The following is a 10,148-nucleotide window of genomic DNA, read 5'->3' on the forward strand; positions in this document are numbered from 1 at the left end:
ACAGCCGCTGACGCGCTTCCTGGGGAAGCGCCGCGAGGGGCGGGACCTTCCCCTCTGCTCGCTCCGCCCCCTCCTCCCAGCCTCGCCCCCGATTTCGGTCATCTTCTCCTGAGGTTCAGCCCCTCTCCAGGCGCTTCGCTTTGGCTCCCCCGCCCATCGTCTAGGATTGATTACCCGGATGCGGGCTAGACGCAGGCGCACACAGAAGAACGAAACTTCCAAGGGAGGCGGTAGAATTCTGTGGGCGTCGAGCGGGAGCTGACTCAATTTAGTAGAAAGATTATATTCTGTTTAGAGTCGTTGTTTTAGAAGTCATTATTGCCGCGGAGTGACTAACTTCGGCATTTAACCTTGTGGTAGGTTAATTTCTATAAAGTTGGCTTTTTTTTTTTTTTTGGTCCTTCTGCCTGTGAACTCTCATGCTATTCGTGCCCTTCATCGTCCCCTGGAATTGCTGGTAGCTCCTGAAGGGCCAGTGTCAGTGGCTTCTCAGATTTCTTTTTCCCCTGATTTCTTAAGGCAATTGGTATACCAATACTGACAGGCTCAGATTTCCTAAAGAGAAGTAAGAAAAAGTATTGCGCCGAGCGCAAGGTGGCGCATACCTGTAATCCCGTCCACCTGGGAGGCCGAGAAAGGAGGGTGACAAATTCGGAACTCAGCCTGGGCGATTTAGCGATGTATGGAGACCTTGTCTGAAATTAAAAAATGAAAAGAAGCTGGGTGATAGCTGAGTGCCCTGGATTCATTAGCTAGAAGATTAAAAAAAAAAAAAGGATGACTAAAATCCTAATTGGCGTAGAGGAGCTGTGCTTACAGGTGTCTCTTGTCTGCCCTAGTATAGTATTTGGCCACTTTTTTGAGCTCTAACTTCTGTGAGCTGAGTGCCTGGATCTTAATTCCCTGCTGTACGTTTCATTGAGGATACAATTGAAAGGTAGAGCCACTGCCAGTGGTATAATGGAGGTCGACAAAAGCTTCGTGAGGTCTGTACGTTTTTGGGGAAAAAATTTAATGAGATTAAAGATTGCTCAATGGTAAGGATCAGAGTGGACAAAGTTATAGGAAATATATTGTAATTTGAAGTAACTAGAACTGTTTCCAAGGCTGACCATATTTCACCCTTTCGTACTTTCTCTCACCTCATCGTACTTTATTCATCTCAGTAATGAACCTAAAAACTACTAACAAGGCTTAAATACTGAATCACAGAAGGGAGTGTTGTCAAATAAATAGCCACCTGTATTAGTTCCTTAGGGTTCCTTTAACAAAATGCCATGCCTAAACAACAGAAACCTACTTGGTTACAATCTTGGGGGCTGGAAATCTGAGATCAAGGTGTCAACTGTTGTTTCTTCAGAGGCCTTTCTCCTTGGCATGTAGATGAATGGTAGTCTTTTTTTTCTGTCTTAACATGGTTTTTCTTAGGTACCTGTCTGCGTCAATCACTTGTTTTTTCTTTGTTTGCTGTTTGCAGAGATTGGGACATAATCCAGAGCCTCCTCACAAGTGCTAGAGGAGCACTCCACTGTATCCCCATCCTTAAAAGGGTTCTATTCATATTTAATGAGAGCCCACTGTAATAACCTTTTAACCTTATCTCTTTAGGGATCCTATCTCCAGATGCAGTCATATTCAGAGGCAGTGAGTTTTAGGTCTTCAAAACCCATGGAATCTGGGGCTTCCTGCATGCTAGCCAAGTGCTCACCACAGAGCTACACTCCCAGCCTGGTCTATGAATTTTTATATTTTCTTGCCATGTAGCCCAGGCTAGTCATGAATTTATAATCTTCTTGCCTTACCTTCTAGAATAGCTGGGATTACAGGTGTATCTCACCATGCCTGATTTACTGAAGATTTTAAATGAATGCTTCCATTGTGTTAAAGGTTAAAATTTGTAGTCACCCATGTCCTGGCTTTTTACTGGATTTTTGTGTTTTGTCTGAACCTAAATTTAAAAAAAAAAAAAATTGCCATTTCTACCCCCATATTTTGTTTTTCCATCTTTTATGCCTTCCCATTTATTTTTATCTCTCAAATGTCTATTCAGCTTTTAGTGCTTTGCTTAAATATTGTTTGTGTTTTGCTTGTCTTGTGAAAACATTTATTACTCCAAACTACTATTTTTTCTTTTATTGACATGCAATAGTACTTTTCTTATGGTCATTATTATAAACCCTTGTGGTGAAGGGCAGCATCTAACTCCTTCCCACCTCCCTCTCTCCCTCCCTCCCTCCCTCTCTCTTTCTTGATGAGGATTAAGTCCAGAGCCTTAGCACAGTGCTACATCCTCAGCCCTTTTCTTATTTTTTTATTTGGCGAAGGGTCTCACTAAGTTGCTAAGTTGCCCAGGCTGGGCTGGAACCTACCTCAGCTTCCAAGAATGTTGGGACTGCATGGTGTGCCACCATGCCTGGCTTATGACTGATTATCTGAAGTGCCTAGAAGAATGACTTGTGTTAAATGAGTACTCAGTTACATTACTGAATGCCTCAATAGGTATTTTTGAAGTTGAAAAAGTTATATTTCTATTTTAAAAAGTCATTTTTCTGCAGCAAATGGAGTTAACGTCAGTGTGACTGGTGTTTAGTAACTTGCTTTAAAAAGTAGATTAAGGAAAAGAGGGAAGATAATAACTTTACAGTGGAGAAAAGTGATAAACACTACATAGTCCAGGTAATCAGGGATAAGTCATGGTGATAGTGTAGTGTGACATAATGAAAACGATACTACCTCTTTCTGTATTATTTTTCTGAAAGCCCATACTCCAGTTTAATCATAAGGAAAAAAAAATCAGCCAAAAGTAGATGGACATATTACAAATTACCTGTCCAGTACTCAACACTGTTGTGGTAGCAAAAAGCAAGAAAAGTAGAGAACTGTCACACCAAAGATGACTAAGGGTGAGGTGGTATCCTGCTTGAGATCCTTAAGAAGAAAAATTAAATTAATAGCTAGTGAAATCTGAGTGAAGTGTGGAATTTAGTTGAAAGCAATTTGGAAAAGTAGATATTATCTCAACTTTGTATAGTTATTACTGAAGACCTGTGAAACATTACTAGAAACCTATGCTGTAGGTTCCATTCTCCTACTTGGTGTATGACATAGGCCTGGAGGTGGGGAGGGACAAACTGAAAGATAGAACCAAGACGGAAAGCTGGGCTCCAGGATGACCAAGGTTGGTATAACAGACAAAGGTGCTGGCCAGATTAAGCCACTGATTTTTACTGCTAATTAATTTGAGTAAAGGTGAGCTGTGTGTAAAGGCAAGACCGTGTGAGAAAATGTGTAGTTCTCTGGTTTTTATGGAAATTAATGGAGACAAGGCTTGTAAAAAAAAAAAGACAAAGCATTTTATTTATTTTATTTTATTTTGTTTTTTTGAGATAGGGCCTCACTATGTAGTTGAGACTGACCTGGAACTCACTATGTAGTCCAGGCTCAAATTCATAGCCATCCTCCTACCTCAGCCTCTTGAGTGCTGGGATTATAAGTGTGAGCTGCCACCACACTCAGTGACAAAGCATTTTAGATAGGAACAGGGTAAACAATATATATGGTTGTAATTAGAACATTGTTTTTTAGTTAATGTTTTAGTTTTGGGAATGGAATTTGGGTGTGCATTACTTTGATGTTGGCACCCAGGCTTTGGCTGGACTTTTTTTTTGGTACTTTTTTTTTTTTTTTTGATCAAACTCAGGTCCTTGTGCTTGCAAGGCAGGCGGCAGAACCACTGAGCTAAATCCCTGGCCCTGGATTTATTTTTTAAAACAATCCAATTGTGAGGATAATTTATACCCTACACTACTTACAGCCTGCTTTGAGCATAATTATTATTGTAGTCTCCCACAGTTATGACAGATATACCATGATATTATAAGTTACTTAAAAAGGAGAAATTGGATGAAGTGACCATTTTTTAAGCATTCTTATAGATATAAAACTTTTGAAATGAGTTTAAAAGAGCAATTATAATTTTGTAGTCTGTTATACTCACATTTTAAGACAAGTGTACATTATTGATGGTTCCTATCTACTGTTGTGAAATTTGTGGCTGAGATGACAGTATTTCTAAATCTGTAGAGATCTGAGATCAAACCCAGTGAATTTAGTCATACTTAAGACAAGATTTTGAGTCTTAGAATACTCAAGAGGGACAGTGTGGTACTAGAAGAGTTAAAAATCAATTGTAAATCATGACCAAAGATTTTAAAGGTCAAATGAAAGGTGAAGCTTTTAGAACTGATGAAACTTACTGGGTAGTATTTCAGTTATTTAGTATTTCAACTCTTCAGTACATGGACTGAACAGTTTATTGTAGAATATTGTCTTTGTTTATTTGTTGTAAGACAGGGACTCTCACTATGTAACCCTGGCTGGGCTTGAACTTCCTACCCTCCTTAATCTTCCAAGTACTCTGTTTTGCATTTCCTTTTCCCTTTTCTGATTTTAGTATGGAAATTGGTAATCATCAGAAAAATTTACATATAATTATATCTCTCTCCCATGAAGGCTGAAATGAATGGGAGAAAGTGAAGTCAGGAAATAGCATGTGGATTTATTTTAATCTGAAAATACACTTAAGGAAATTGTTAAAATAGACTAAACTTTTAGTTGTGTGCTTGCCATATGTTGCTGCTGCTAAGAAAATTGTATTTTACAGTGATATTGAAAGTACAGTGTCTGGAAGAGAGGAGATATGAATGCTCTTCTGTCTGTACTGGAATATTTTGAGTTCTAAACACACTGTTCACTTAAATATTTACTAGACTACAGCAAATGATTATTGTACAGACATAACCCTTGTCTCAAGACTTCTCTATAGAATTGGGTAAAGTTAGTGATATCACAATTCTTCTTAATTATTCTAAATTCAAAACAATTAAATTTAATTTCTTCCTATCCTGTATTTTTAACATTTAGTGTATTTTTGTATTACCCAATATATTAGTTATCTGGTTTTGTAAATAAAATTAGCCTAAAGCCTAGGGGCTTTAAACTGTAAGCACTTAACTAATAATTTTTGTTGGTCAGGAATCCTAGCCAGATTCTTGCTCAGTGATACTTGGAGGTTGCAGTCAGAGTGTGATTGACTGAGGCTTCAGTCATTTGAATCCTTACTGTGGCAGGGGCTGTGGGATCCTTTTCCAACACACCTCACTCACGAGCATGCTAAATTAAAGCTAGGTGGCGAGCGCCCTCTTTCTCAATGCTTATATTTCTCCATAGGACTGCTTGAGTGTCCTCACACTTATAGCAAACAGGTAGCTTTCTCCAAGAGAAGGAGCCACAGTGATTCTTATAACCTAGTCCAGGAAGGTTTGAACTATCACTTCTTATAAGATGGTTATTATTTTGAGGTCATAATCAAGGGGAGTGAAATTAAGCTTCATCCTTTAAAGAGGAGTATAAGAATTTTGACATTTTAAAACTACCAAAGTCTAGATGGGCCAGATTACGTTGTAGCTATAATTCAAAATGTCTGAGGCTTAAAATAGCAAAGGTTTGTTTGTAATGCTTATGTCCTTTTAGATACCCAGGTGTCCCATTTAGATACCCAGATATCCCATTTGTGTAATTTCTAGTTAATAGGAGGAAGGAAAGAGAGAGAGTCATGTTGTTGTTCTTGTAGTAGCTTCCAATCTGAAGTGTTGCTTGTTACATTGACTAATGTTTCATGGACTAAAGAAAGTTGAATGGCTATACCTAACTTCAAAAAAAGTGGGGAAATAGAATTTTACGACCATAGTTGCCCAAGAATAAGACCTAACTAGAAAACAATCCCTAGAATGATATTTGAGGATGCTTGTAATATAAGCCCTACCCCAAATAGGGCCCAGTTAAGATTGTCAAGCAGACAAGACATATTTAATACATGTTTTGTAACACACAATGGACATATTGAATTATAAATAAGTAATAATATAAATAAATAATATTGACACTGACACTGAAATGATAATATAAATTGTTATTTGTACATACACAAGTGGGTTCCTTTGGATTAGAGGTAAATGTCTGTGTAAAAAGATGAACTTGAGACTTATTGTCAGATAATCAACTGAAGTACAGATGCAATCACAAAAATTGTGTGCACTTGATAATGGACGAGGTTGTGACTAATATGAATCTTCATAATTCAATACATCGCATATTGTAACAGATGTACTTAATGTACTCCTGTGAAATAAAGAAAAGTTTTCTGAATTTCGGTGCCAGCAATTTGTTGTTGCTTTTGTGCAGATCATCATTGTTAACTGTCATCATTTTCTTTTTTGGCTGCTCTTGTCTTATGAGTCTTCAGTTAACACCAATTTAATGGAAACTTTGTGAAGTCTATCCTGCAAAATGTCGTGACTTAGGTGAAGAATTCATGGGGTAAAATCACTAATAGCTGTACTGCCAGTGGACTCACAACAGGGACAAGAAGTACTCATTTAAGGAGTACTCTGTGGCTGGAAATGAGAGATTGAGGCCAATGGTTATACAGGAGATGGAGTTCCAAGAATTTAAGGCCAGAATTCATGGTTTGGAGAGTTTTGACGATGTTCCAGAAGAAGACATGATTGAATAAATGTAGGTTTACAGGAATAAATGTAGATTTTTGTACATGAATAAATGTAGATTGTCGAACATGAATAAATGTGGGTTGTTATACATGAAAAAGACCCTGAAAGTAAGCCCTATTGTGTCTTTTAAATTACTTGAATTTATGTTACACTAGAGGGTGGGCACAAAGCAGTCCTTAATAAAGTTGACAATTAGCGTCGCTCAAAACATTTTTAATAACGCACATAAAGTATTCATCTTACAAATTGTTCTGCACTTGAAATATACAACAGCTTGGAAAACAACATTTAGAAAAACAAAAGCCAATGTAAAAAGACATAGTAAAACAACTAGAACGGTACAGATTTTTGTGGCTCAGATTCTACAGTTTTCTTACTGCATCATCTATGTTGGAATTCTCCTTCAGCTGGCTCCACTGCTCCAGATTTAGAGATATACCTTTTCTTCCTGGTTTCATTTCACCTTCTGGATCCATCCAATATTCATTCTCCTTAAAAGTTCTGAACACTGACATATCTAATTTTTCCAGTCTGAAGCATGATATCATCTCTGGTGCTGCTCCTCTGCTTAGAAGATGATAGAGCTATCGAAGTTTCTCCAGTGTTTTGCTTGTTCACAGGTTTTTCTGGAGCAACTTGCTTTTTCCTTTTTAACTTTTAATCAACTTCACTGTCTGAATTGCTGCCTGAAGAGCTTGAAAAAACATTTGGTTTAGGCATTGTTCTGCTGCTGCAGTCCACAGCCTCCTACACTTACTTGCAACTGGGCCCTATTGTGTCTTTTGGAGTAAAAATTAATATAATTTATTTTGGGGGGATATGGTATGTAGTTGGAAGGAGGAGAAACACAACTATCTGCAACTATATCTTTGTGGCACTAATGATTTTTCAGTTATCAAGTTATAATCTCTACATTTATATGTATACCCTTTTCTCTACTGTCACATTGCTAATTTAATATGTCTGAACAGTCTCCCTACCTTTCTTTTTCCCCTGTCAATCTATTCAGTGTATTCATAAAATATTAAATTTACTGAAATATAATTTTATCCTTGTTAAAGAATGTAATGATTTTCCCACTGATTATCAGGCCAAATTCCTGCCATACTATGGTACACTCATTTTTCTTCATGCTGTTTCATAGTGTAGAACATATTCCTCATACTTCCTGCCTATTCTCAGTTCTTATTTTTTATGGTAATCTTTCTAATAGAACATTAGTGAATATTGACTGCTTCCCTTTTTGGCCATCTTTTATATTCTTTGTGCCTTAGGTTTTAAAATGAGTCATGAGGATGGACTAGAATTGTTATTGATTTCTACCAAGTTATAAGGTTTAATTTTGATCATGGGGGTGATCTTCAAAAGCTGGTGATTTTTGTCCCAGACTTGTTAAAATCGGAAGAAAAGACCTGACATGAAGAAGCTTCACACTGGCTACTGCCTCACATCTATACGATGAGCAAACAGATAGGTAACAACTTGTGAAATCTGCAACATGGCCGCATGCCCCACACTGAGTACAAAAGTACAGTAAGTGACTACGACTAAGTGTAGAATGTCTCGTGGCTCATTTTAATCTGGAACTATTAAAGACTACATTAGCTAAGTTAAAGTAGAAGTAAACTACAAAATGTAAAGATGTAGCATTCTAGAGTCAAATGGTATGGAGAAAAAGCAAGAAAGGAAATGTGAAGTCTGTAGGGATAGGAATTAAACTTTTAAAAAGAACATTAAGGCTAGTATCATTGAGAAGGTCACAAATCAAAGGCTTGAAGATGAAGGACTTAAGACATAGGAAGAATATTCCCAGTGACCATTGGTCACTCACTGAGACCATACTGGGTGTGATAGGCTAGATTTCCAGTTATCCTAACCCCATGTTAATTCCTTAACAATTTCTTGAGTGGCAAATTAATGAGTGCCACTTCTGAGATTAGGCTATAATAGACTAACGTGTTTTGCTAATACCTTCTCCTTTTTATTACTTATTTTGGTGAAGCAAGCTTCCGTGTTGGAAAGGCCCATCTGACAAGGAATGTAGGGTGGCTTTGGCTGGTATTCAGCAAGGAACTGTGGCTATCAGAACAATGGCTCACAAGGAATTGAATTCTGGCAATAACCCATGTGAATTAGTTTGGAAGATGAGCCCTAATCAGTTGAGACTTGAGATTGCTATAGGACCAGAAGTTGCAGTCTCTGAGATGCAGCCTCACTTGACTGCCAACTTACAGAGAGTGTGTGAGATAGTAGACAACATGATCTTATATGTGGAAAACCTTAAGAACACCACAAAAACTATGGAAACTGGTGAATTCACGAAAATTGTAGGATTCTGAGTCAATCTACAAAAACGAGTTTCTATATGTCAATAGCAAATAATCTGAAAATCAAGAAAATAATCACATCTACAATAGTTACAAAACAACAAAGGCAAAACAAATCAAAGACCTAGACATTAATTATTAAAAGTAAAATATTTTTACAATGAAAATTATAAAACACTGATGAAAAATTCAGAGGATGTACCAAAGAAATGGAAAGATATCTTATGTTCACGGAATGGAAGAATATTGGTTAAAATGCCCACCTAGATTAAATGCAGTCTCAATTAAAATACCAGTGACATTCTCTACAGAATTAGAACAATACTGAAATTCATATGGAACACAAAACTAAATAGCTCCAACAATTCTAAGCTGAAAGAACAAATGTGGAGTCACATTTACTTCACATTGACTTCAGGATATACAACAAAGCTCTATAACCCAAACAGTATGGTATTTGCATAAAAATGGACATATAGACGAATGGAATAGGATAAAGAATCCACAACATAAATCTATCTATTTATAGCCAACTTATTTGTGATAAAGGCACCATGAACATGCATGGAGGGAAGGACAATGACTCCAATAAGTGATGTTTGGAAAACTGAGTATTGAGAAGGATGAAACTAAATACCCTGTCTGTCACCATGTTAAAAAACAAACCTCAAAATGGATTAAAGATTTAACTGTAACACCAGAAATGATAAAACAATAAAATTCAGGGGGAGTGCTTCATGTTATTGGTCTGGGCAAATAATTTTTGTGTATGCCCCAAAAGTACAAGCAGCAAGAGCAAAAATAGATTAAAGGAATCATGAAAATAAAAGGCTTCTAGGCAACAAAGGAAAGCAACAGAGGGAAGAGAGAATCTAAAGAATAGGAGAAAACATTTTCAAACTAATCTTTTGACAAGGGATTGATACTAAGTACATAAGGGCCAGAGATCAGTGGTGCCGCTGCCTGGCAAAGGGAAGGTCCTGAGTTTGATCCCTGGTATCCCCCCCGCAAAAAAGTCAAGTCCATAAGACGAACTAAAACAACTCAAAAGCAAAGAAAAAAAAAATCCAATTTAAAAATGGGTCAATCATCTGAATAGACATTTCTCAAAAGAAGACATACAAATGGTCAATGGAATATCATTTCACTTTAGTTTGGGTATTATTATTATCCAAAAACAAAAAGTAGCACATGTCAAAGATGTAAAGGAAAAGCAAACTATTAGGCACAGTTATGACAATATAAGTTAGTA

The 10,148-nt window shown here is 37.0% G+C and overlaps 1 pseudogene; it reads right to left on the minus strand.

The window, feature by feature from the left end:
• Positions 1–6,772: 6,772 nt before the first annotated feature.
• On the minus strand, positions 6,773–8,942 carry LOC117284621 (annotated as a pseudogene).
• Between the last annotated feature and the right edge of the window lie 1,206 nt (positions 8,943–10,148).

Source organism: Fukomys damarensis, unplaced genomic scaffold (assembly GCF_012274545.1).
Source record: "Fukomys damarensis isolate Sample0158 unplaced genomic scaffold, DMR_v1.0_HiC HiC_scaffold_38, whole genome shotgun sequence".
Lineage (NCBI taxonomy): Eukaryota > Metazoa > Chordata > Mammalia > Rodentia > Bathyergidae > Fukomys > Fukomys damarensis.